We start from the raw sequence: 27,368 nt of genomic DNA, 5'->3' as shown, positions 1-27,368 counted from the left end.
GAATCTAAATAACTAAAGAGACAAACTGAGTGGCTTTGCACTATTTCAACACAACAACAACTCACATTTCTATCCCACCTTTCATCACAAGGCTTCCAATGCTCTTCACACACACACACACACACACACACACACACACACACACACACACACACAAAATAAAAATACATTAACAATCAAACCATTAAATGAATAACAATCTAATACAGAGTTTGATAAAACAAATTAAAAAAGAGACACAAAATGTGGTTTTAATTGTGTCCTGTATGCCCTATGAAAACGCATTTGATAGAGACATTGTAACTACTGTTGACAGTGTTTTAAATGTATACTTATATCACTCTTCTCCTTGAGATCTGTTTAGCTGATCTAAACACCACCTTTGGGGATTCTAACACTGCACAAAACGTCACGAATTACCCTTGTCGTCACTCACCACAAGTGGTGACCGTGTGTTCGTTTTTGTTCAGGACTGTGCCCTGTTTTGTTATCCCCGTGCTTTACACATGGTTGTGTATTGTCGGGGATTTATTATTTAAACGGTCACCAGACCTGGAATATAAATAAAGCACTTTTCAATAGGATTACAACTGTCTGCCTTTCACTCCTGCACCACATCACCGCTACACCTGTTCCTCATTCACTAGCCACTTTGCCACAATATTACAATCCACTTACAAGGCTTTTATCAATGTTACTGTCACAACTTACTATGCTGATGCAAATTGTATTATAGACTGCTTGGGATCTTTCAGCCAATCAAAGCACACATTTCACCTTCTGTATTCCATGACACATCACAGCAAAACCCTATTCATGACATCAACTGTGCCTTTTCGAGTTTTTACAGTGCTTTATTCTCCAGATCAGCATGGTTGATGTCACCTGATCTAAACAATTATACCTGAGGCACCTCTCGAAATTCTATTCAACTGCTAAATCAATACATAAATTACAAACAAAAAAAAAAGGTAATAATTATCATTACCTCACAATACAGTTAAAAATGAAACAATATGAACAACGTCATTTGATAGTAACATGTTAGTACTGTATATACAATCAAACAAGTACGAAGCAACATTAAAGATACATCCTGCAGTTATGGTACAGACAAGACCTCATATGAATCATTATGAAATGTAAGCACTTTTGATAGCATTGCCGCTTAATGTACTCATATGTTCTACTTGATAATATGTAGGCTAATAGCAGTTAAGGTTATTAGTGGTGGTAAGGTCCTAATGTTTTGGACTCTAAGAACATTCATGTCCATTGATTTACTTTGTTCACTTTCTAGTTTTGCCTCAAGCTCTTGCTGGGAACTGAAACTAATGATGAGAAGAGGTTCTCTTTGCAGATCCCAATCACACTGTGTAGGGGGTGACCGCTGTGCAGGTAATTGCAGCAGGCACAGATATGAAGTAGAGCTACTCAGCATCGGTAAGCCAATGTACACTGCAGAACTAGAGGCAGCTGCTCGGGGTGTATAGCATTTATGTTTTTTTATTTACTGATTTATTGATTCTTTGATCTATGTATAAATCACTTATGTACAGGTAGTACCTTACAGCTCATGAGCGGGAGCCAAGAGATGTGATTTATAGATGATTAGTTTCAGGTGCTCTATATGTCTCACAGCAAAAACCGTACTACTCAACTTCTGTCATGTACCAGCTGTATCACTATCAGTATGTAAAAACATAACCTTTTTCTGGAAAAATCCATTCGGTGGTGCAATTAATCAAACAAAAAAGTGTTTTTCTTTTTTAGTTCATGGCACTGTATTTTTTATTGAACAGTGTGGTTAAATCACTTCCAAAATAATGGATTAATATGTAATTACAATTGTTTAATATGTAATTAAATATGTAATTACATGTATGAATATATACTGGTATGTATTTTAAGTTGGCTATGTAAAACATATACTGTATCTTTAAAATGAGTAATTTGACTAAAACTAGGATTCGTCTTGATTGTAATATACATTCATGCTCATGACTAAAACATTTACAAGTGTGTTCAATTCGTGGCCACATTGACAGAATACATGGTTATGTTACTGAAGTTACTGATACTATGCAAATGTGTTTTCTTTCCTTATTTCGTATTGAATCACTGCTAGTGATGTATTCCAGTAGACCTATATGAACTGTGTATAATTTGTGTGCAACTATTCAGCAACAACCACGGGAAAGTAGAAGGATATCAGTGACTTCACAAGGGGTATTATAGTGTAGTCCTGTGCTCAGTGCAGAGGTTGAATTGACTAATGTGGTTAAGACAGTTTCTTAGGCTTTCAAGGAATGGCAATTTGCATAGAAAACACTGGAAAGCACTAGTATATTGTTACACATAAAATACTACAGTGGCTCAAATCACTGAAACCTTCAACACTGGACAAGAAACACCACCTTTTACTCATTGTACTGGCAGCAACTTAGTACTACATATTCTGTAATATTTTGGCCTGAACCTGACACCACAAATTGATGTAATCGGAAAATTGAACAAATGAAATGCAAGTTCAAATGGTCGTGGATTCCTCATTAATGACACTCAGGGTTTTTGGTTATTATCAGTAATCAATTTCTAGTTCTAGTTGCCAATGTGTCAGTTAATGTACAAGGGGTGACAGAGAGGCCTTCTCATTTGCAAGCAAAACATTAGCTATACAGACTGAACAAGTGAGAGCTCTGCTTTCACCTGGGTTCAGAACAGAGACACCCCACTGAAACTGAAATCAATGATCAAATTTGGATTGATTAGTCTACCACAGAAACCAAACAATGCTTTCTATTTATATTCATCAATTGTATGTACAGATACAACTAGATGAGGATTTCAATTTAGCTAAAAAGTGGTTCGCCGGAAATATTTTCTGATAGGTATGGCTTCTCCTTTTTCTCAAAGAGAGTTGTTATTGTTTTGTATAACTTTACAAAAACAACAACAACAACAAAAAAACCATGAACAAATACAAATTTTTATGGCAACCACGTGGCCTAAATATATCAAAACATAACCCATTGCATCAGTAGGGTTAAAAAGGTCAATGGCTTCTGCATTTTATCTTAGTACAGGAATGGATTTGAACTGTTATGACTGGGACCTGTTAAAACTGTCAGTAGAATTAAACAGTGTCAGCCATTTTAACAGTGTTGAGGTAAGCTTTAGGCCTTCACTTCTAAAGTCTCATGGCATAAACTTAATTTGGGATTTGTGCTGAGTAATGCTACATAAAAATAAAGTATTATTATCAAAATAAGCCAGGTAACATAAAACAAAACACAATACCACCACAAATGAATAAACCACAGGAGGCAGATTGTTTCTTTTACTACTCTGTAATGCTTTGTATTGTTTTATTTTCCCCCTTTAATCTTGTGCATTTAGTGCTCATAAATAAAGAGAGACATTGGCACTGGTTACTGCCAGGTATGGTAAAAAGACATGAAGGGAGTTTTCCTGCAGCGCCACATGTGCTTAATGTTACTCAGGCTAAATTGGACATACACGACTTTAACCCTTCTTCCCGCTCTCCCAGGATAGGTTCAAAGAGGACATGAAAGGTTTCCTTTTTTTTTTTTTTTTGGGGGGGGGGGGGGGTTGTTTATATTATATACTAAACTAATTGTATTATTATTATTATTTTTATTATTATTATTACTAATATATCTACAGCACCCCATAGTTGGAGTGTACCCATGCTAAAGGATTTACAAACCTCTGATTTTAATTAAATTTCATGTTTTCAGGTTTGTCCTGAATTCTGAACTCACCCAAATTCAGTATGGTTCAAGGTTTGAGTTTCGTATTTGAGCACATACACCCTCTGTGTTTCTGTGCATTGACTTTTCACCTCAAAACCATGGCTGCCAGTGGAACAGAAGCAGACATATGTATCATGCAAAAATACATAAAAAAGTGATAATAAAGAGCAGGCGCCTTGAACTCCTGCCTTCAAATGGCACAGAGCTGATTATAATGGAGTTAAGTTGTAATGTCTAAGTGCATGAAATGGTGGGTAACAACAACCCATTACAGATAGAAGCACGCAACTGTGCCTGCTACTGTACTGAGGAGGAAAGCTGTATGTGTGTGCAAAACTAATGTATTACCCTACAAGAAAAAGAAACACACACATGCACGCGCGCACACACACACACACACACAAACACACACACACACACACACACACACACACACACACCACACACACACACACACACACACCAAAAAAAAAAGTCATGAATACTTTATATCTTGCTTGAATTTACCTTGGCTTAGTTCTGCCTTCAAGCATAAACTTTTTTGTTTCTTATTGTTTTTTTTATTTGTTTACAACTTAAGAATATTAAAAAACAAAACAAAACAACGACAAAAAAAACATTGATACAATTATGTAACTTTGTAAACTAATATATAAATATGCATTTATGTCAGTTTATTAAAGTCATTACATTAAAATAAATTAAAACACATTAAAAATCTCCTCAGTACAGCTCTACATGTGTTTTTAAGCCCCACCTTTCCAGGGCACTACAGCAGACAGCTTTAGGTGAAATAATTAGTAATGTACTGGGTTGTATTATTATTATTATTATTATTACTACTGTTATAATTATTATTATGAGAATAATTTGATGTACAGCTAATGCTGCGCATACATTGTTTTCAAGTTTTTCTTTTTTCCTATAAGAAGCTACAGTTGGCAGTATACTGTATATTGATTATACTAGTGAGATAATTTAACAGAGGTTTGATTTGTTTATGACTGGAGATGGAGGCTGTAATCAGTAGATGCAGTTTATTAAAGTCAAAAGCCCACATCGTTTATTTAAAACTCCCCAGTACATACCAATTAGGAATAACACAATTCTGGCATACATATATATACTCACATAAGTACATAGATACTTACATGCATACAAAGTATGAAGAGGTAAGAAACAGTAATACAGAATGGGAGTCTAAACCCTAACAGCAGATCGTTTTAAAAGTGATTTCAGTTTCCCACCTCTATTAATCCAAATCTGACTATTTGGAGCTTTCAAAGTCTTCATTTTATAGACATTTTAAGACACATTTATTAATCCATATGATGCCATCTTGGGGGGGGGGTCAAATGTCACATTTTCCTGTTTCCATTTATTTAATTTATATTTCAACATCAAGAGGCCTGTCCTGTCTACAAAACAAATCAAACAGCCATGTGTGTCTTTGAACTACCAAACGAAGAGATGAGAAGACTGGTGAGCTGGATCTTACATTTGGAAAATAAAGTGGCAGCAACAGTGGGTTATCAAGAAGCAGGATGTGGATTATTGAGCACATAACTCTGATTAGAGGAACTTTGTTTTATTATAAATTCTGTCTGCTTCTGTTTCTCAACCAATGGCCTATGTAGCCCCTTTGCTAAGCTCTATCCTCCCAGACCCCTACACTGTAATGGACTATCCTGCTGCTTGGAACAAGGGGATACAGTACTTCATTACAATCTGAAATACTGAGTTCACACTAAGCCGATTGCACTGCAATTCGTCCTCTTACAATAAGTTATCTATAGATGGAGTACATCACAAATATCCCTAGAAACGACTGACTCGCAGATAAAGAAGCAGAAAGGATTATTATCTGTCTGCGACATTCTATTCTTAAACCACTGACAATTGTGCTCAGATACTGTATGCAGGACTATAGACATGGAAATATAGTTGCCTTTGTGTAGGGCTCTGAGAGACAAACATGTAGACTTGCTCTAAGAATGATATGATTTGAATTACTGCCATGGCATATGTTTAACATTAATATTCAGCAATGGAAGACTTCAAATAGATACCATTCTTCAGAATTATAATCTAAAATTCTGTTTATATAAGCATTGCTGCCTTATTTGCAAAGAACTGTCCATTCGCTCTAGTAATGTTTTTCCTCTGGTAATCTGTGTACATGTAACATTGTATTTAGATATCTGTGTTGAAATGTGACTTTTGTAGGGATTACAGAAGATTCTCAGTTCCATAGTGAACATAGTTCAGCTTGGTTGGATTTCAGCTGGTCTCCACTGTGCCAGTGGCTTTGGAACAGTCAGGTGAACCAACCCCAGGTGACTTTTTCATCCTAGCTCATGGCCAGTGGAACTATTTTTGACTTTTAGACAATGATGCACCTGCACAATTGCTCTGTCTTTTATCAGGCACCACAAACCCATTTATTATGCAATGAACAGGGGTACAATGCGACGGGAACAGAACTATGACTGGTTCTTAAACACAAAATCTTCTGTCATTGGTTTTCCAGACTATCATAGGTAACCCCACCGGTGTAAAACTTCTTAAAACACCTGCATTTTAAATTGTAAATCTGAACTTTCAGAAACAAATTGTCAAAAACTTTCATTTATTTTGAAAAAAAAATATATAACTAAAGGGAATGAGTATTTCATATTTACAAAGTGTATTACAAAATATATATATATATATATCTTATATAATAATATATATATATATATATATATATATATATATATATATATATATATATATATTTCCTATATATATAAAGAGTCGGTGATAATATTAGCATACATTTTAACATTTAGCACTGTATGTGGATTTCTTTATCATAAAGATGCAATAAACAGGCCAAAATCCTGCATAATTTTATTTTTTTATTTTAAATAACTTGCTCATTCTTGCAGAGTATATATTTTTTGTGTGGGATAATAATGAGTGACACTTTCAGACCTTCTCAAATGAAATGCAGCTAAAGCTGTGCTGCAGGTCTGAAATGTGTGCTGTTGCTTGTATCCTGTGTTACAACAAGTGGGTGGGACTGATGTACAATGAGGGAGGGAAGCAAAGACGCAAGCCCTGGTGGATTTGAAAGTAACAGACAGATCAATAAATTAGAACTGTGGCTGGCTGAACTGTGCAGATGATTATGCTGAGGGGTGGTCTGGTTCAGAAAACCGCAAGTGACATCTTGAACTGTATTCCTGTGATTAGGCAAGAGACGTGTGTGGGTTTGTTCTGTGTGGGAGGAAGCTCAGCTCTGATAGGATACTGGCAGTAAACTTTCCTGAGTGGCTCACAAAAATCCGTACCCACGAGAGGAAGCCTGGCAGCTGTCAGTATGAAACCATCAGCAAAGAAATGTCTGGAGGGCTACCAGTTTAATAAAAAATGGACTAATTCTTAATTTCTACTAAAGCAAGTATCTCTAAGGACCTCTGGGAAAAACTTTACTTTAAACTTGTTTTTCTGCTTGAGGTTAATGAAAATTCGCTTTAGTTGCCTTGTGAATTAAAGAGGAATAAATAATTATAACGATCAACACCAACACTAGAAGATAATATAAATGAAAAAAATATATATAAAAAAAAAAAAGATGTGTATACATTCTGGCAACAATTAAGGATAATTGATTAATTTGCGTGTTTTGGAGGGAAAATTCAGTAATTTGTGTAGTCTGATCTACTGTCTGTCCATTATAACTGAATCTGACTTGCAGCAACAGGGATGCCCACACATTAATCAGCCTTTTCAAAACATGTGTCTTTACTTATTCTTTTTTAATCAATAAAAAGTGCAATACAGTGTAAATTAATAATAATAATAAAAAAAAAAAAATAGCCACAGACCAAAAACATCTTAATATCAGCATCATGTGTTACCGGAAAAATCGAAAAATCTGAAGCATGTTTTAAAAACCTGCTGGCAGTCATTTTGATGGACGGTTCCCTTTGTTCAAAGAGTTACACAATTTGCAAAGCACTTGCTAAGGATTGTATGAAACAAGTTTTAAAAGCTCGAATGACACCAGGTTTTGATCTGCCCAGGGCACAGATGAAACAGAAACATCAAATAGAAGGTTGCTCTCTTTGTAGCCTGATGCGACCATTGCTCATGAAGCAGCAACAACTGATGGGGGAAATCAATGCAATATGAACTTCTATGCTGATTTTTTTTTTAATATGTAATTGTATATAATAATCTTGTATATGTTCATTCCTGATTTGCAATGTGCCTCTGTATTAAAATCCTCTGAGAAAAACTTGGCCTGTCTGTCGAGTGGCAATATTATTTTATTATTATCACATTTTAGACAGAAGATACAGTATAAGTTAATTACAGATCTGCTAATTATCTATACCCAAACATTAGTAATATGTATCACACACTTTTGTCCCGCAGAAGATTAGTTGATTTGTTATCCATCTGTACCAGGGTGATTTGTTATGTGTGTGGTTCATCACTGAACAACAATGAATCAGACACAGACCACTGGGTGTTAACACGCCGCACAGGCACACAGATTTAATAAAACACGGGCTATCACTAGGGCAGTGGTGCGCAAACTTTTCCTAGCATACGCTTTGTTGTGCAAGCCTCCCCCTCCCCTCCCAAACACACATATTAAAACATTAGAATTTAACTTTATATTTTAACAGCTGATTTTTTTCTGGACTTTATGTAAATTGCTTCTTTTTTTTTTTTTTTTTTTTTTACTAGATTTAACCACAAAAAGTCCAGATTAAGCTAAATAAATAAATGTTAACAAGCACATTCTTAAATGTTTTGAAATTTGTACTTTCAGATTTACTGTAATTATTAAAGGTTGAAAAATGTATATCACAAATTCAACATTTAAAATCTCGAATCTTTTTTTTTTTTTTTTTTTTTTTTTTTTTACACATGGCAAGTCAACATTTACCTAACAGATTTATCAGAAAAACATTATCGCTTAGCAAATAAATCTGGGTTTTCACAAAATAAATATTTATTTTGCCAGCTGAATCTGAAGCAAACTTGCAAATGTGCCCTCACCCACTGAAGTGTTTGATTTGGTATTGTATGCTGCAGAGCTGCCACTACACTCCGAGAGCCAATCCCTCCAATTCCCTGCCTCCACTGCATACAATGCCAAATAATATGTACACATTTCAAAACGTTTAAGAATGTGTTTGTTAACATTTATGCATTTAACTAAATCTGGACTTTTTTTGGTTCAATCTAGGAAACAAAATAAGTAATTTACATTAAATCCGGCAAAAAAATATTAGTTCTTCTTTTTACTCTTGGTGTCTGATACATGGAAACCACCATTTTGGTTCAGTTCACTGAAGTCTCACTGACACTTCTAACATCATTTCTCTGGTTCTACAGTCCTAGAGTTAATTTATGCATTTATTGCAAATGTTCTGTCCTTTAACATTTTTTTTTTCTTTTTTAGAGAACTGCCTCTTTCATAGTCACGCCCCCACACTGCACCACTGTACTAGGGTACCAGCAAAGGTAGCCTTAATGTCATGTTTAATAAAGAAAACAAAACAAAACAAAGTTAAAAATACAAGTTTGTCACACAAGGTGAGCCCGCTATATACATTATGGGATCAACCTCCCCTAAACTAACCTACTTCTGGGCTCCTGGAGAATCCTCACGACGACTCCTGCCTCTTTAAATGTCCTCAACTGGGCAATGCCTTCAGAAGCACCATCTTGCAGTCACGCTGTCCTCCTCGATGTCAAGAAGCACAAGCTTTTGCTCAGCGCCCATCTACGTAGCAATGGCCATGCAGTAGCCGTGGCTCAGATGCTTTTTGAGCTCCACGCAGCCTCCCCGGGCATGCCCGCCACAAAATCCAGACCTCCCTATCAGCTCAGCATCGGGTGAGCATAACTGCTCAATTGGTTGCCCAGCAATGCATCTCCTATTCCACGTGCCAGCGGCACACATTTACACTAGAACCAGGGACGGGGCTCTACCTGTCGCACCATCCCTGACATGTTCTGTAACATATAAAACTTTTCCTTGCTGCAAGTCAGTTTCTGTCACGATGGGAAAGACAGCAGCTCTGATACACTTGCAAAATGAAGGTTGGGATGAAACATTCAACAACGGCAAAAACATCTCGTTTTGCAGGAGGCATGGGGCGCAACAGTGGGCATGATATGCTGTGTTCATTAGAAACAGGAATAAGCCCTCGTATCGAGGGAAATCATAACAAAGAAGCCAACTGCAGCCTAGGATTGAGGAATGAAGTTTTGGAGAGGGACAGACCAGGTGTATCCAGGCGGGCTTCGTTTCTTTCTTCCCGGGATAGGTATGTTCATACTGTGTCTCATATAGGACTGCTACACTGTATCAGACTAGATATATGGGTTAATGGAACTGTGAGTTTGGGTATCATAACCAAGCATTAAATAATATTAAATGTAAAACCTATAAACTTCCATACTATATGTTATGGTTATTTGTTTTGATGTGTGAATAAATTAAATATATTTTAATGACTTTTTGGTGCATCAAGTTTTATTTTCTTTATGTGTGTAAGTGAACATTAGAGTGTAATTTTTCGAGCAGTACCTTCTTTTTAATTACTGGACTGTAACTACAAACAGTGAACCCTACTTGGACAGGCAACTATAAAGTTGCCTATGCTTTTAGTTATTGTCTATCAACAGGCATACTAGAATACAATTAATTTATTTTTCATATAAAATCTTACTCGCTCATGTGTAAGCTAGTCAGCTTCAACTTTCCTTCCCGTATAGATAATGTAAAATAATATGATTGAAGAGCAGGAACAATCCTATCTGGATTTAATAAAAACCCTTTTTAATACTTAAACTTCAGCTGCATGAGGTTGTCATGTAAACAGTCTCTCCTGTCTCAGTGTCTGCCTTGATTAGCCGCTTCAGTCACCCAGGGGACAGCTGACCTCTGTGTTGCTATGGAGACCACCTCCCAAAGCTGGGGCAAGGGAGACTCACAAACTCCCCATCCTGACTGATCCTGTCAGTCCCCTACTGGGAGTCAAACTCATAGCACGGGAGCATGCAGATTTGAGCTACTGAGGCAGCAAAGACCTGTGGTGTTTAGAGATGCTACACTGGCCCTGCCTTTTCCCATTACTGTTCCTGTAGCCAACTGAATACCACTGTGGTTTGACTGCAAGTTATCGTGTCATCAATTGTAAAAGACTCCAGAAGTACATACAAATTGAGCACATTAACAATGCTTCTTTATTTAAACTATTCATGCTTTAGTCAAGATACTCCCTTTAAGCACAAAATTACAACAAAATGTACAGGATGTTTCTGTTAAAATATTAAACTAAATGTATTCATTATTAATATAATTACATGTTTCCATTTCTCTAAACTTAAGGGCAAAAACATATCATTCGGTAATTTTCTTCCATCCCTGATCTTAATCAATTTAACAAACAAAAAAAATCCTAATCTGAAAATCTATTTTGCTTGACAAGTAAATAAAAAGGAAATATCATACTGCTATTATACTATACAAAAACCACATACTGTATAAGACTACTGCACATCACCTAAGAACAGCATACAGTATGTGCCTAGGCGGCACGTGAGTCTTTCGTTTGGGGAGGCTATTCCATACTTTTCCCCCTGCATTTATTGAACCCAACGATGTAATACTTAAATTATTTGTTTTATTACTAGTGAGTCTGAATACTAAGTTTAATTCATTGTGTTGAGTTAGAAAAATTGTTGGACTGATGGATACAAATAAAAGCTGTAAACCGGATTCATTCTCCTGTGTCTTTTTGAGAACTTGTACTGTATAATAATTTATAGCACAAAACAGACCTCGAAACCACTCAGGGATGCTACATGTTTAGTTTGTTTTTTTCAAAAACATAAGGCGGTCAAATAAATTAAGTCTAACATAGCACCAGCTTGTACTGTAAAACATGTTACACCTATTTAAGCAAATTAGAAAAGCAGTAAGGATAACAAACTGCACTGTTTTTTAAAACCTTTAAACCCGTTAACCTGTTCTGCAGCCCTACAGTACCTACACCAATTTCAAACACCATTTCCATCACTTCACACCAATTTAAATACATTATTAATACTGACTATTAAGCTTAACCTACTATCGTACTTATACTCAAGGGGCATTCAACGTACGTCAAAAAAAAATAACTGCACTCATTGTAAACTTTTGAATATCTATATGGGGCTCAGATTGGTGGGAAGAATGGTTGTTAAACCTGCCAAGCACTGTCTCCTCAAACGACTTTGAAATTCAACTGAGTTCTGTATTTTGGACCTTGGTGATACTGCAACAGGACCACCATAGCTTTGTATACCTTTGTATCTGAAAACTGTCTTTAGTAAGCAAAACCATTAATTTTCATCAAAATATTAAAATACATTTTCGTATTAAGAGTACAATAAGCAGGCAGGTGCGGTTTTCTACTTTCCTTGAAGACACTTTTTCAGAAGTTCAAAAGACCCCACTTACTGAAAATGGAGTGAAGGACTGTAAAAATCTAAAGAAAAATCTTCGGAAACATTCCTAATCTGGCACCACAAACACTGTTCTGAAAGGTGGCATTTGTTGAAACAGTCAAAGGAAGAAGCTTCTGGCTGTAGCATCACAGTTATCAAATTCTCACAAAACGGTGGTGAGTGAAAACAGAGTATGCTACGAAAATATTTTTCCATGAGTTCTGTAAAATCAGATTTGGATCAAGCTGTTTGTGTAGATAACAGCAATTTAAATAGATGTAGAAATTGTGAAGAGGATGTTCCAGGCAAGGGAATGAGCGAAAATGAATCAGCGTTTTCATCGGCTGCCTCCTGCAGCGGTATGGGGGCTCAGATCGGTGGGAAGAGTGGACGTTAAACCATCCAAGCATTGTCTGCTTGAATGACATTTTCATGCCAACTAAATCCTCTACAACAGTACTGATTTTGATATCCCAGCTGCCCTAGCAGTCTTATGGTTGTGCAGTAGGAAAAGGATAAATATGCTGCTTTGCGCGCTTGTGGGGAAAAAAATCTATCTTCTCTCACAAACATTTTTTGTGCTGGTCAGAAACATTTCTTGTGAGGGTTTTAAGCCTTTTATACGTGTCGCCTTGGAGTACATGTGCATATGAAAAACACTTAAGAATAAATATTGAGTATGAAATAAATTTGCCTTATCCTGTAAAGTTACTTCTGCATAAATACTAACTATAAACACAAAAAAGTCTGTTAAAAAATTAGTAACACAAAAAGGTGCGTGGAGAAAATGTGACAATGTGAACATTAAATACAGGACCATGCCTTCAAAATAAGTCACTTGAAAACTACAAGTGGAAGATCATGGGGTCTTTTCCATTAATCTTATCAGTGGTGGATCTTAATACGAACGCCATTCAAATGAATAAAAACCACACTTCCTGCAGTTGTACTGTATATGTTCTTACTGATAAGAGTCATTTGTAAATGATTTCAGTAGAATATTAAGACCCGACACTCTTTATATCAACTGAATAAACCTTTTTTGTTTTGTTTTACGTGAGTAGCCAAGACTAATTTATGGTGGCCTGTCAGCGCATGTTTACTTGTGAGGCTGTTATGGCAACAAGAGTAGCAATAATTGTCTTGAGTCTGCCCTGGACCTCTGCGGATACTGGGACTGCATAATTGTTCTGATGTCACTTGCTCTGACAAGCCTAGCCTCCCAAGGGGAATAAAGAAGATTAATAAAAGTTCTGCTGTTTAGCTCCTTGAATAGCCCTCTGCATCGTATCTCTTTTCAGATCCGTGCTTACATATGTGCAGTTTCATTGTTTCCTTTCAGAGCAACATTTCAAATGAAGGGTGTTGTAGCAAGTCAGTAGGTGCAATGGCGCATTACAAGGCTAGCTTTGGATGTCTCATTTGTATTAAAACCTTACAATTACAAAATATCTTCCCATGAACACTTGAGTACATATGGCAGCCACCCTCTGCCAGCATTGGAATGTGTGAAATAGCCTCTTACAGTAATATTTGAATTGGTCATGCATGGGCGGATCCGAGGGGGAGGGGGGTGTCCTTGCCCCCCCCCCCCCCCATTAAAAATGTCTAAATATTGTTTACTTCAATGGTATATTTCGAATTAGGTATCCCCCCCTTCATGACAGTCTTTAGCATCCCCCCACTACACCTTCATGAAAGTTTGGATCCACCCCTGTAGTGCTGCTGGAAAATGCCTATTTTTCTTCTAGTAACTTTACCTTCTACAGCATTTGGACCGCAGATCTTTTCAGCATCCAAGTTCAGAAATGTATAAAAAGCAGATGTTAGTGCAATAATGGGTTAGTAATACTGACCTTTGAACAGCAAATACACATTTAATACATTCAATATGCCAAGAGCAATGCCTCTAGAGCTGTGATGGCTTTTCATCAGGAATCAAGATTTCCTGTGACCTTGCAGACATGATGCTTCGATCACTTTGGATGTTGTAATTGAAGCCAATGGAAATCCCATTGGATAGAATATGGATTGATTGACTAAGTTAAACCCTTGAAATTGAATCACCACCTTTTACATGTGTAATGTTAGACATGACCTGTTTTATGGCAACATTCAAATTTCCAGCGTTGGTTAGGAAAACATGTTTTTTTTTTTCTAATTAAGTGCTTTATTTTGTAATTAAATCTTTAATCTAAAGTTTATTTCAGGTAAAGATAACTTTAAATAACTAAGAGACACACACTTACACCACTCACCTGCACATGCCAAACACACACACACACACACACACACACACACACACACACACACACACACATAATACAGAGAGTGGATCTTCATGTTAACATGCCCGTCTGCTCTGATGGGTGACCTTAACGCTTAGAAATGCTCCTCTTTCCAGTGACTTAGTTTTAGTAAATATTTTAAAAATATATTTAAGACTAACCTACAAATATATTTCAAATAGGTTTTAGGATTGCTCACCACAGTGGATGTTTATCTTTGCATCTTATTGGCTCTCTCTGTTGCATAGGTATGTGGTGTTATTTTGTATTATGAATTTCCTGGCATTCCTAAATTATATATATGCCTCAAAGCAAAACTGTTGTATTAAAGAATGATTCTCAATTAGTAATGTACTTTCTAAAAATCAAAGCTTACTGTAGACAAAACACAGTTATTCATGAGCCATATGACTTGGAGCTCAATTTCAGCTAATGTGTCAGGTTTATTCATAAGGTTCATAACACTTTATTCAACTTTAATTAAAGGCACATAGGTACAGGAACTGATCACTAATCAGCAAATAAGTGTGTTTACATAGATATGTGTATACTGTCTGTGGTCTGTGTTTCATGCTGTGAAGGATTATTACAGCATATTCCATGAAATCTTTCAACTGCCTGCCTACTTGCCTATCATCAATATCTTGAACTAAACAAAGCAACGGACTGCTGGTATTGTGTTTTATATTCAATAAGTGTGCACCTCCTTTTTTTTCAATTTCCTCATTAGGAACATGATCAAAACAGCCCTTACTGAAATGCCGAGATGCATGGAAGGACTTGCACAATCGTAACTTGCACACAAATGGTCCCCTTTCTGTAGGTGAGAACCACAGTGTATAATATAAATATAACTCTCCTGAAAGTTTAAGCTTGTCTAAGCTTTTATAAACACGTATCTGATACAGTGTAATAGAGACTTGGTGTCACTAGAAGTGATTACTTATTAAAAGTAATCAGTGTTAAAGTGAGCATGTTTTTAATTATGTAAAGTGTTATTAAAAGCCTATGTAGAAATCTATATTTGAATGAAAAGCATTGTGTGTATTGTAAACTAAATAGCATAGGCATGAAGCATGAATAAAACTCATTAACCTTTTGGTTTGAAATTATGAGCTTCTCTTCTATAGTCAGTAATTATTTTAATGAAAGCATTTTCAAAAGGTAGAGTAATATAAATTAAAGATGTCTAAAGTTTAATACTTCAGATATACCTATGATGTTTACTGACCCCTGCAATTCTGAAACTGCGGTAAGTATGCTCCAGGTGGAGGAATGCTGTTTTCCCTCTCACTTAAAGGTAGATTGGAAACCAAGGCCTTTTGCTCAGTTACAAAATAGAAATAAACTTAGAAATAGATTTAGTATTCACAAGTTGAGTCTTGTTAGATTTATAGCATTAACTGGTGTTTTCTCATTTCAGAATCATAGTGTAAATTGCATTTTGGAGTAAAACGTATGGACAATTGCCCCCCAAAGGTCAGAGCAAATACATGCCATTATATTCAGGTTTTATTACCAAACCCAAATCTCCAAAGGCCAAATAAATATCTAAAACAACAACCTACCATCTCTCTGCTTGTCCCGCAGTCTACAGAGTCTTTGAAAAGCCCACAGGCATATCAACTTCAGGTACAAAAATAAAACAGATGCTGTTATAGTGCAGAACTCTGACCTGTTGCACCCAGGGAGTACAGGAAGCACTCAGAGGGCACCAGTTGTGTAATGACGTAAATAAACTGCAGATGTTTTTGAAGCGACAAAAAAAAACCTGACCTTTAAAAGCTTGCCAAAAAGCCAGAGTGATAAGCAGAAATGAACGGAGTCAGGAGGAACTGTATTCCAATTAATATGGAAACGAAGCTGCTGTTTTAGTCGTAGCTTCTTCCTATGAAGAATAATCAGTGTCCTCCATATTGTAGCAATTAACAGCCACTGCTGAGTGACTGGAGAGCAAGATCACAGTCCAAATAGTTATGGATGAATATAACTTTAAATCAGGGGGGTCCAATCACGTTCCTGGAGGACCATTCCACTCCGGGTTTAACAGGTAAAATCAGATAATAACCTACTGTACATCAGGGTCTAGATGATAGTTTAATTGGTTCAATTGAACAATTTAGAACAGGGTTGGAACAAAAGCAAACAGATACTGTGAAAGGCTGAGGTGCCACCTCTCTGTGGATTATTAATGTTCAGTGCTCTATGGGATGATTTTGACCCTGCTGACCCTGTAGCACATGTGCAGCAGTGATTCATGAGCTCTGTGTTGAATGGCAATGCCTTTTGTGTTCAATGCTCTATGGGGCATATTACACCGTGTAACAATTTGTTTTTTTTTTTTTTTTGTTCCTGGGTAGTAAGTGTTATTTCCTAATTGCTTATGTCTCAAAAGTATAGAAAACGGCTATTATTCCCCACAAACTTTGCTTTTGTGACGAGGACAGGTACATTTCAGGACATTCACCTTTTTGTTCTTGAGCCACTCCAATGTTGCTTTGGCCTTGTGCTTGGGATCATTGTCCTGCTGAAAGGTGAATTTCCTCCCAAGCTTCAGTTTTTTAGCGGACTGAAGCAGATTCTCTTGCAGTATTTTCCTGTATTTTGCTCCATTCATTCTTCCTTCAATTGTAACAAGATGCCCAGTCCCTGCTGAAGAGAAGCATCCCCACAGAATGATGCTGCCACCACCCTTCTTCACTGTAGGGATGGTGTGTCTTGAGACATGGGCAGTGTTAGGTTTGCGCCACACATAGCGCTTTGAGTTTTGGCCAAAAAGCTCTATCTTGGTCTCATCTGACCACAAAACCTTTTCCCACATCTCAGTTGGGTCACTCTCATGCTTTCTGGCAAACTCCAGATGTGCTTTCAGATGGTACTTTTTAGTAATGGCTTCTTTCTTGCCACCCTCCCATACAGGCCAATGTTATGCAGAGCTCTTGATATGGTTGACTGGTGCACCATTACTCCACTCCCAGACACTGAACTCTGTAGCTCCTTCAAAGTGATTGTTGGCATCTCTGTGGCTTCTTTCTCAAGTCTCTTTTTTGTTTGAGTTTTGGGGGATGGCCTTTTCTTGGTAGTGTCTGGGTGATGTGATGCTGCTTCCACTTCCTGATTATTGATCCAACTGTGCTCAAACACTTGGATATTATTTTGTACCCTTTCCCTAATCTATGTATTTGTATTACTTTATCTCTAACTTCTGTAGAATGCTCTTTGGTCTTCATTTTCCTTCAGATTCACAGCCTTACCAATGATCCTTCAACAGTGGGGTTTTTATCCAGAAAATGTGACAGCAACTTTAATGGTTCACAGGTGGAGGCCAATGGTAAGGAAATTGTGTCCTCGTTAGGGCAATTTCTTTCATCCGTGCAAATTGGGAGCTTCCACAGCACAGGGGTTGAATAATTATGCAAGCAAGATATTTCAGTTTTTTATTTTTCTTAAAAATATTTCCCAACATAAAACCAATGTCACCTTACAATAATTGATTCTGAGTTTCAGTGTTTAAAAATAAAATATCAAACAGAACGAAATTTCAATGTACCATTTGTAATTCAGTAATATGAGAGAATTGGTCAGGGGTCTGAATACTTTTGCAAGGCACTGTATATATATATATATATATATATATATATATATATATATATATATATATAGTTTTTAATATAATGCCGCGCATGTCTCAGAATTCACCAGACTCTACCGGCACTGAGATAAATGCAGCAAAAGTGGACGATTTAAGTGTATTAAGGCATCTGCGGTTAAAGATTTTGTTTGTCTATATCAGGGCAAGCTGAGTCTTCCCCCTAAAAGCATCAAGACTGTGACCTGTAGGTATATTTTTTGTCAACAAATAATCCTGGAGTTACAGATTTTTTTTTTTGTTTTGTTTTTACCACATAATTATGGAATTTCTTACATTCAATCAAATTCAATTACAGTGTGAATTGCGCTGTTCTAAATTAGGCCATGTTGCTAATATGCGGTTGCTTAGTGCAGTTAATAAAAATTCATGAAGTATTATGTATATTTCACTCAGGATGGCCATAAACAACCGACTCGCCTCCATCAGTCGATCATAGGCCATCTTCATTAGTGCAATAACTACAATACTCCATGCACATTCATGGAGTATCCTCATGATGTATATACTATAGAGATTCAGACAGCTGATGAAAACAGAATAACAAGTTTACTGGAAAGATCTACACATATTAATACTGTACAAAAAAATGCCCCACATTCTATACTATCTGAGTTCCAGCTAAATCGTTCAGTAAACAAAAAAAAAAAACTCCATAAAGTGAACGTTTCATTTGCAACCTGCTGTATCCTCAGAATGAACCACTGGAGGAATCATTTTATCATTAACTTACTGAATAAACCACCTCCTGTTCAGATTGCTATCAGAAGTATCTAGGAATCTGGTTGGATCCTGGTTAGCACTGTGATAAGCAAGCTGACGTTCACAATCTTGGGTATCAAACTCCTTTGCCACCAAACATTTACGTTTGGGGGGCATATTTTCAATGTATCAAAACAGTGGTGGACATAATACATCCATTAAATTACTATTGGTTCTGAAAATCAAACTGAGCATCTGAGTCTCTTTAGTTTATTTATGTCTGTAAAATTTTGTGTCAAGTTGGGTCCTATTTTATGATTTGCCACTGTTTAGATCAATGAAGTAGGCTATGGCCTGAATTACAGTAAATCAAAGTGTATGGTGTCACTATAGCTATACTTTTTAATGGCTACGGCACCTCCATCATTTTGATTTAATCCAAGTTTGGAAGTATTCTTCTAGGCTTGACACATTTTGCGCTCCTAAGTGATCTTGCAATGCACAATGAATTGGAGTGACTTCATCTTGACAATAGGACATTGTATCTTTGGCATAAAATTGTCTATACAAGGACTGAGGTATTTCTGCAGCTACTTTAGTGCAATTATCTCACTTGATTGGCACAGAATCTCCCATTGTGATTACTAAGAACTAAAAGGTAGTTCTTTGCTTACAGAGAATGCCCAATAATAAGAGGAATGTGTTACCAATTTAAACTTTTGAAACTGGCTGGTAATTACTTTAGAGATGCATGCTGTTTTAAATATATGATTGCTGGGTTAACTTCTAATTGCTACAGAATTGAAATCATTGCTCCCACTCACATCCTGTGGGGTCTTGTTATGTTTCTTAAGTACAAGACCATAGATAATAATAAATAATAATAATAATAATAATAATAATAATAATAATAATAATAATAATAATAATATAACCTCTCCCATTACATATATTGAACAATTACCTTAAGTACATGTGATGGATCGCTGATTCGAAGTTGTTAAGCACTTCATTAAAATAAAATAGGTTAGGCTTCCTGCACTGTATTTGTGTAGTGTTATAAAGGGGTACATCATCAAAGTGCAAAGTGAAAATAACATTACACTGGTAATTTAACTAGGATTCATGCCGCATAACCAATTTAAATAGCAATGCGGCTTTCCAATTTAGAATCAGATTGTTACTTTATTTCAGTGTTTATTTTTTATACTGGGACGTCTAATCATAAACACTGATTACAATTGTGTGAGTGGAAGGGGAACTTTTTTTTATTTTTATTTTTTTTTTTTGTAATACGGAACTACTGCATACCAGTATACCAAAAAATATCGGTAGGTGGCGCCCAGTGAACAATGTACAGCATAGAACCTTCCCTGGCTCTCTGAAATCTGCAGAGGGTGTTACTTTCATTTGTATAGTTGCACGCGCGCGCGCGCAAACACACACACACACACACACACACACACACACACACACCAAAAAAGGAGCTAGTGCAACCTCATCATCTGTGGTTGCTCACCAATCCCTATTGGTCTGATCTAGCAGTCCTGGATTTTTCCATTATGGTTTGCTATTAGTGACATTATTTTCTAAAAGGTTCAGTATTTTGGCCATATTATGTAATAATGTAATGATTAAGTACGAATGTAATGATTATGTACGAATAGCATAGTTTTACTTTTGGTGTTTTTTGTTTGTATTAAACAAAGGTATGGTACAGAATAACACCACCTATGATACCACCTCTGGTGAAAGAATATATGTGTTTAAGCCCGTTGGTTAGTAAACGTATTGATGCAACAACACACGGTGAAATATGTGGACTCTTTGATTTTAGAATTTACAAGACGTGTTGTGCTTGCCAGTGTAATACAATCTGCATGCAGTAAAGGCTTAACATTATTGAAAGTAGGATGATACACAAGGTTGGGCGTTTGGTAACATTTTAAAATAAACTGACTAGGGCTCCACCCCAAAAACTATCCAGATTCCAGTCTGATAAACTAACCCGGTGCAAACTAAATGCAAGAACCGGTTCTACTTCAACAGGTTGATGAAAGTGAGCGATTGAAATCATCACACTGAGGAAACAGCTACTGTAAATAATGTAATCACCGGTTATACATCGATTTCTTAAAGCTATAAAGACCTTTGAAAAACAGTTCTTCACATCGGAGACCGCTTCTAGTAAATTTCCAAAATATGTTTTGATAAGAGTCAAGTGATGGGCGTACTTTTTTTTTTTTTTTTTTTTTTTTTTTTTTGTCCGCCTCTCCTTATATTGCGGCCTACATTATAAAGCAGTAAATAGATTGTTTCTGTTTTATAATTACTTCTTGTCATAGGATTATGTTCACATGAGAGATGTGGTTTTTATTGCTAAACTGCATTGTGTACCTTGCTTGTATTTGGTGGTAAAAACACTGCACACTGCCCACTCGAACCAGCATGACTTGTTCCAATTACTTGAGGTTTTCCATTGAAATCTTGTGTGCCAACTTGCCCAGTTTCTCGGGGGGGGGGGGGGGGGGGGGGGGGGGTGTCTTTATTGAAGCTTGGGGGGGCTTAGGCTATAAACATGCAAACAACCTCTGAGATGCAAAAACGAACTGTAAAGCAATTGGAAAGAACCAATCACTACCCCCTCCGGCTTTGTGGAGACAGTTTGCCGTGACCCTTACAATGTAAACAATCAAATGACCCATTACATAACGTTGATTAACAAGGACTGTAATGGGAGTGGCAAATCGACTGTTTTAATGGACACATTCTCTCCCAAATAACGGTGACAATCGTAAATAAACTGAGGAATGGGTTATAAAACAAGCTTGCTTCTCGTGGTGCATCAAAATGCTCGCATCCGAAAGCCACTCTCTGTCGCTTCACCGAATGCAAATGAAAATGTGCAGCAAATCAGGATGAAACTGATACTTGCATAAAACAAACAAAAACGAAAGCAAAGACGTACAAGCTACAAATGAAAAACATCGCTGGATTTTTTTTTTTTTGTGGAAGAATATAATATATATATATATATATATATATATATATATATATATATATATATATATATAACATATATCTATAGTACATTCACAGACATCATGTATGACTTCAGACAGAAAACAGCTGAACTAACCTTAAAATTATGCTTTTCCAACAAGTAAGTCGAGGGAGATAATAAAAAATAAAAATAAAAAAAAAATGTGAAGGAAAAAAAATACACGCAAATTCTGCACAGTTGCAGGTGATTGGGAAATAGCGAGAATCTGAAGGCTGATAAGGGTTTTGTATAGCCCCACCTCCTTACTGTTGAGAGAGAGAGAGAGAGAGAGAGAGAGAGAGAGAGAGAGAGAGAGAGAGAGAGAGAGAGAGAGAGCGAGCGCACTTGGAAATTGCTCCACACACACACACATGCATAGCATACCCGGGCAAGGTGTGCTGCTGTGTATGTGACTCTACTGTGGTATCTTACAATCAAAGAGGCACTATAGAAACATAGCTTATTTACATACTATATGGAAGCGGGTGAACACATACTGTCCAGACCTGTCTGTGATTCATATCAAGTGGAAGCGTTGAAGACTGGCGATTCATTGAAGATGACGGTATCAGTTTGATGACAGTGGTACAACGTTCTTAGCTTAAGCAGAGGAATGCAGTTAGACCGGTTCGGAGTTGCAAACAGTTTGGGTTCCCTTTGAGTTAAAAAGGATTGTCAAAAAAACAAAAATCACGTGTGCGTTGCTGCATCAAAAAAAATTTTTAGACTCAAGAATTGCATCCAGTGCTCAGACTTTTCAGAAAGAGAAGGGTACAAACCCAGTTGGACCTTGTTTTAGCAGGTTATTTGCATTTTGTTTTAAAGGAGTAACATTAACCGGTGGTTAAGATCATTCCGTGATTTTTTTCTTTTTCAGAGGATTGTATTTTACTGAAATCTGTATAAAAAAAAAAAAAAAAAAAAAAAAAAAAAAAAAAGGATTTTTGGGCTGGTGTAGCTGACTTTGTTTGGGAGCGGTGAGGGATCGCAGCTCCTAGCCGGGGAGAAGCGCGCACAGCCGGCTAGAGGAGCAAGTATCACCCGCAAAGGTAAGAACGGCAAATGTATTCAAAATTTTAAACATTCTTATTTTATTGTATTCTAAAAGTTGTATTATAAGGAATCCAATTATTTTACGTGTTGACAAATGGAACAAATGACACTCCGTAGTGTGGTTTACATTATTTAGTTATAGACTAAAATCTTTATATATATGAGATTTCGGTATTGAATTTTCCTTGAACGCCTAGCGTATAGCTGATATTTAATCTTTTCAAAGTATATCAATTGTATGAGTTATGTATCTAAAATTCAATCATCTGCAATACATAGAGGTGCGGATATAGTCTTATGCTGCTAGTATGACGAAAAACAGAACCGGCGACTTTGACAGTGTATTTTAAAAGCTCCAGTTTTTAATTTCAATTGGACAGGGTGATTCATTCAACAATCTCACACGTTTTACGAATTAACCATTAGATATTATTGAAACATTACATGGTGTGTGTGTGTGTGTGTGTGTGTGTGTGTGTTCCACATTGAATGCTTAAAGCTGCTTATTTGTTTATTTATTTTAATGAGTGTTTCGACGAAAATCCATAACACAGCGAATGGATTGCAATTTAAAAACACGCAGCTTATTGCTAATTTAGGAGTCGCAATGGGAACTGGAAACTTCTTGTATATCAACATTATCATCTATTTATCGACTTCATTCATAGATAATTGTTTATCACAGATCCTCTTATATTTTGTGTACAATACGTAATCTAAATACTACTGCAGATTGTTGTTTTAGTGGTACTGTCTATTGACCACCATCCCCGCACACACTTATTCTTTTTGTATTTATTTAGTTTTACTTTGATTTCCACTAGCTGCATTTAAAACTAGACAGAATATTTACGACGGTGGATGAAAGTGCGAGGTGTATCTTTTTGACAGTTAAACTTAAACTTGCAATTTAAAACATATCAAACTGTTTGCACTACATCAATACAGACGTATGAAATGAGGGTTACTTTTATTAACAGAATGTCGAAAACTGATTTGAAACCACCGCACCCGACCAAGAATGCCTTTGTTTCCTTGTAGTCAAAGGACAATTCATAAACTGACACATAACCTGTTGTACCTGCTTATAGCTTCGCCTTCGAATTACGAACGAGTCGGTTAGTCGGGAGACTCCAAATCAACGAACACCTGTGATTTATTTTGAGTACATTCACAGGTGAACCTAGAATGTGTTGTAAACTTATCAAGACTTTCTATGGAGAGGAATGTGAGAGAATAACCAACTTCTCCTTACTGTAAAACGCTGTAGCCTGCCGTGTACCCAGCAGTTGCAAGTGTTTGTTTAAATCGCGTCGAACAACCTTCTCACAAAAGTGCTTTCACCATTAAATTCAATTAATTGTATTTTTTAAAAAGACGCCCAGTCTTAATTCTTTAATAGCACCATCATTATAAGGAGAGATTCAAGGGGCAAGTGTACTTCTCCTTGTCATATCGTAGAGCTGCATTTGTATCATTGTAATTATAAACCATTGTTTTCGCTAAACCTGTTTTGTGGTTGTAATCCAGTGTAAAGGAAGGACAGGAATGAAATTAATTAAAGCTTCAGCACAATGCGAAATCTAGAGAACACTACGTTATAATACATAACGTGGAAATACTGACACATACGATGTATTACATGTATTTTGTGTAAACGTATAATACAAATGCAAGCTATTGCTCAATGCAAGTGTTTTGTTTTTGTATCGGTGAACATTTCAAAAGGCAATTTTCTCGACTGTCGCGACTCATAATTGTTTATTTGCCAGACTCATACTCTACTAGACTCTGCTAAACTAGAAGTGCTGTTTGTTTATTTTATTTCTTTATTTCTTTTTTTCTGTATTTGTTTGTTTTCTACATGTTTATGCATTTACATTGGAGCTGGAGACGTATTTGTAAGAAATAAAGGAGGAGAGACCTAACTACGGTCATTTTAATAGGATTGCATTTAGCTTGTCAGACAGGGAAGAACAGCACTTGCTTCTGTAGAGAAACAGTGTTTCCGCTACTACTGGCTTAGTGGAAGAGATTTTTAAGGGTCTCCATGAGCACGAGAGCGCCCTACTACCCGAATTGAGCGATGGTGCACCCCCAACACCCGGTGCATTGCCAAGTCAGTTAAATGGACTTTGCTAATGTATTTACATTCTGGAGTTGGCATAATTAGAAAACGGTCGATGTAAAGAAGACAGAGCTATTTATTTGGAACGTTTGTGTTGATACATTGTGGTGGAAAACGCTGCATAATGTAGGCTCATTTGTAGCAGGCAAACCCTACTTAAAGAATAAGAAACTCGCGGTGAATCTCTTTCTCTGTTAGAATTAATCTCCAAAATGTAATTTTAGATAAAAGCAGAATCCTATCCTATGTCAGACAATCGTTATCCTATGTAATGCATTTTCTAGGAGTGCAGATCTCCAGTGCTGTTATATATATATATATAGTGTGTTTATAATACTTTGTATAAAGTATGCTCGGGATTACAGTGGTATTGCATGATGTTATAACCATGTTGTACTATTTTGGAAACTGAGTTTTTTGGCATTAATAAATGTAACAGTGCAAATTGTGTAAGAAATCCCTAACATTATAAACCTTTATGAGTTCTCTATATGATATGGGTATTGTTACATCTACTGCTGTATTTCTTATTATGTTTTTATCTGTACTGCTGTTGATTGATTCAACAATGTTGTTGATACACCAAGTGCATTATTGGTTAATGCGGCCACTCCTGGTATATAAATCTACATGGGAATACACGCAACCATGTATTTTATCACATAATTTTCTTTCCGAAGCACAATAATCATGGGACTTCAAGATCAATGTAGTTCACGTTGGTTTGCTTCATGCATTTAACCATTAATGATGTCAGGTCCAGGTTATTCCCTGTAGACACTTGCAGTTACCAGGTTTACTTTACATTCCTACGGTCATTTGCTACTACTCAGCTTTAAGAGTAAACTAAATGGCCATAGGTGAAATCATTTGTAAACCTAAAACTAGTATGACTAATGAAAGCACTAAACCTCTAAATCAGAATAGGAACATATTGAACAAAGAAATAGACATATAAACTATAACAGCGGCTCATTTAGTAATTTCAGAAAAAGCAAATTGGGTCATTTGGCGCTTATGTAATTCTTTATTGCTTTTATCCTATCCACAACCTTTTACCAAATAGGACTTTCATATTTTATTTTAGGCTGACCAAATAATTGCTTGACGAATGTAGAACTGTGTCAAGAACAAAAGAATGGGAGTGGAAAGTACAAAACCCTACATTTAACAGCAGCTGCCTTGTAAACACACTCCACCCTCCATGATAAACTCTGTACACATTGCCTTGCCTTTCACCTTGCCCTTATGCTTTGTCAATGTTTGTATTGTACTTGTTCTGAATGATTGAGTTTTGTTGCCTCAATATAAAGCCTCTCCCTCACGCTAGCTGTGTTGTAAATTAATTGAGCATTGTGTGTTGCTTACTGCCTGCTTTGCCAAACTATAGAACAGATGAAGCCAGCAGAGATCAAAGGTCCCAGCCTCCCATGACTTACTGGAATGAAGGAATCTCACTTTAGGCACGCAGTATATCTAGAACTTAGAACAATGTGTAAAACAGAAGGAAGAATGTTAAAATGCATGTACTCCCGTGACCAGCAGGGTTAACCTGTTGCATGGTGGAATCTCACATAATCCTCTGACTCAAATTTGTGCAAAATATACACTCATATATGCAGTGGGTGGTGATGTTTGTGATAAAGCAGTAAGGCTTAAGTAAGGTTAATCGCAAAGATGAAAAACACATTTTTACCAGAGTAACCAAAAAAGAAAAAAGAGACATTTTTCTTGCGACAAAATATAGCAACTAGAGCTTTCTAAACCGCTTTACTTTCAAATATAACTTCTGAAGACATCCGCTCTGCTGTCAACTGGTGTCCCAATGAGGCAAGAAGCTCAACATGTGATCACCTGTGTTGATTGCAAATTCTTATGTAAAGTAGCGTGTGCGTATATGCATCTAATATAATGCTGACATAAAAGGTGTTGAGAAAAATTAAGCTTTCCCAGCTACATAATTTACCCCCATTACGGGACTGTGAGATTTCATGTGACTTTATTAAAACGGACAGCTGGAGCATTAAGAGACTGTTGTAAGAGTATAAAATGTAATTTATCTCCTTTGCAAAGAATAGCCTTGTTTCCCCCTGATAGTGGTAGATGATGATCTGGGCCAACAGTGGTGGTTCATATGGATAGTGTAAGCTTGTTTGATGATTGCCACTTAAGTTTTCATTAAATCTTAGTCGGCCGCCATTAATCAAACATCATGGCTTACAAGATG

The 27,368-nt window shown here is 36.5% G+C and overlaps 1 protein-coding gene and 1 long non-coding RNA gene across 4 annotated transcripts in view; one reads left to right on the top strand and one right to left on the bottom strand.

Moving 5' to 3' along the window:
• LOC121296984 overlaps window positions 1–22,134 on the bottom strand; it is a 30,021-nt gene extending 7,887 nt beyond the window's left edge. The window contains exon 1 of one of the 2 annotated variants that reach the window (XR_005947124.1): window positions 22,057–22,134. This is a non-coding gene — a long non-coding RNA (uncharacterized LOC121296984). Of the gene's footprint in view, window positions 1–16,134; window positions 16,250–22,056 lie in introns of those variants that run through there. The other variant, XR_005947125.1, reaches the window with a different exon arrangement.
• A 153-nt stretch (window positions 22,135–22,287) lies between these two features.
• The window catches only part of LOC121296860 (protocadherin-1-like), a 122,702-nt gene continuing 117,621 nt past the window's right edge, over window positions 22,288–27,368 (top strand). The window contains exon 1 of one of the 2 annotated variants that reach the window (XM_041222733.1): window positions 22,288–23,009. The gene's annotated coding sequence lies outside the window, so the exon portion shown is untranslated. The remainder of the gene's footprint in view (window positions 23,010–27,368) is intronic. The other variant, XM_041222732.1, reaches the window with a different exon arrangement.

The sequence above is a fragment of the Polyodon spathula genome, chromosome 22 (genome assembly GCF_017654505.1).
Source record: "Polyodon spathula isolate WHYD16114869_AA chromosome 22, ASM1765450v1, whole genome shotgun sequence".
NCBI lineage: Eukaryota > Metazoa > Chordata > Actinopteri > Acipenseriformes > Polyodontidae > Polyodon > Polyodon spathula.
Note: the sequence above shows the minus strand (reverse complement) of the source record. Positions and strands in the feature narration are given on the sequence as shown.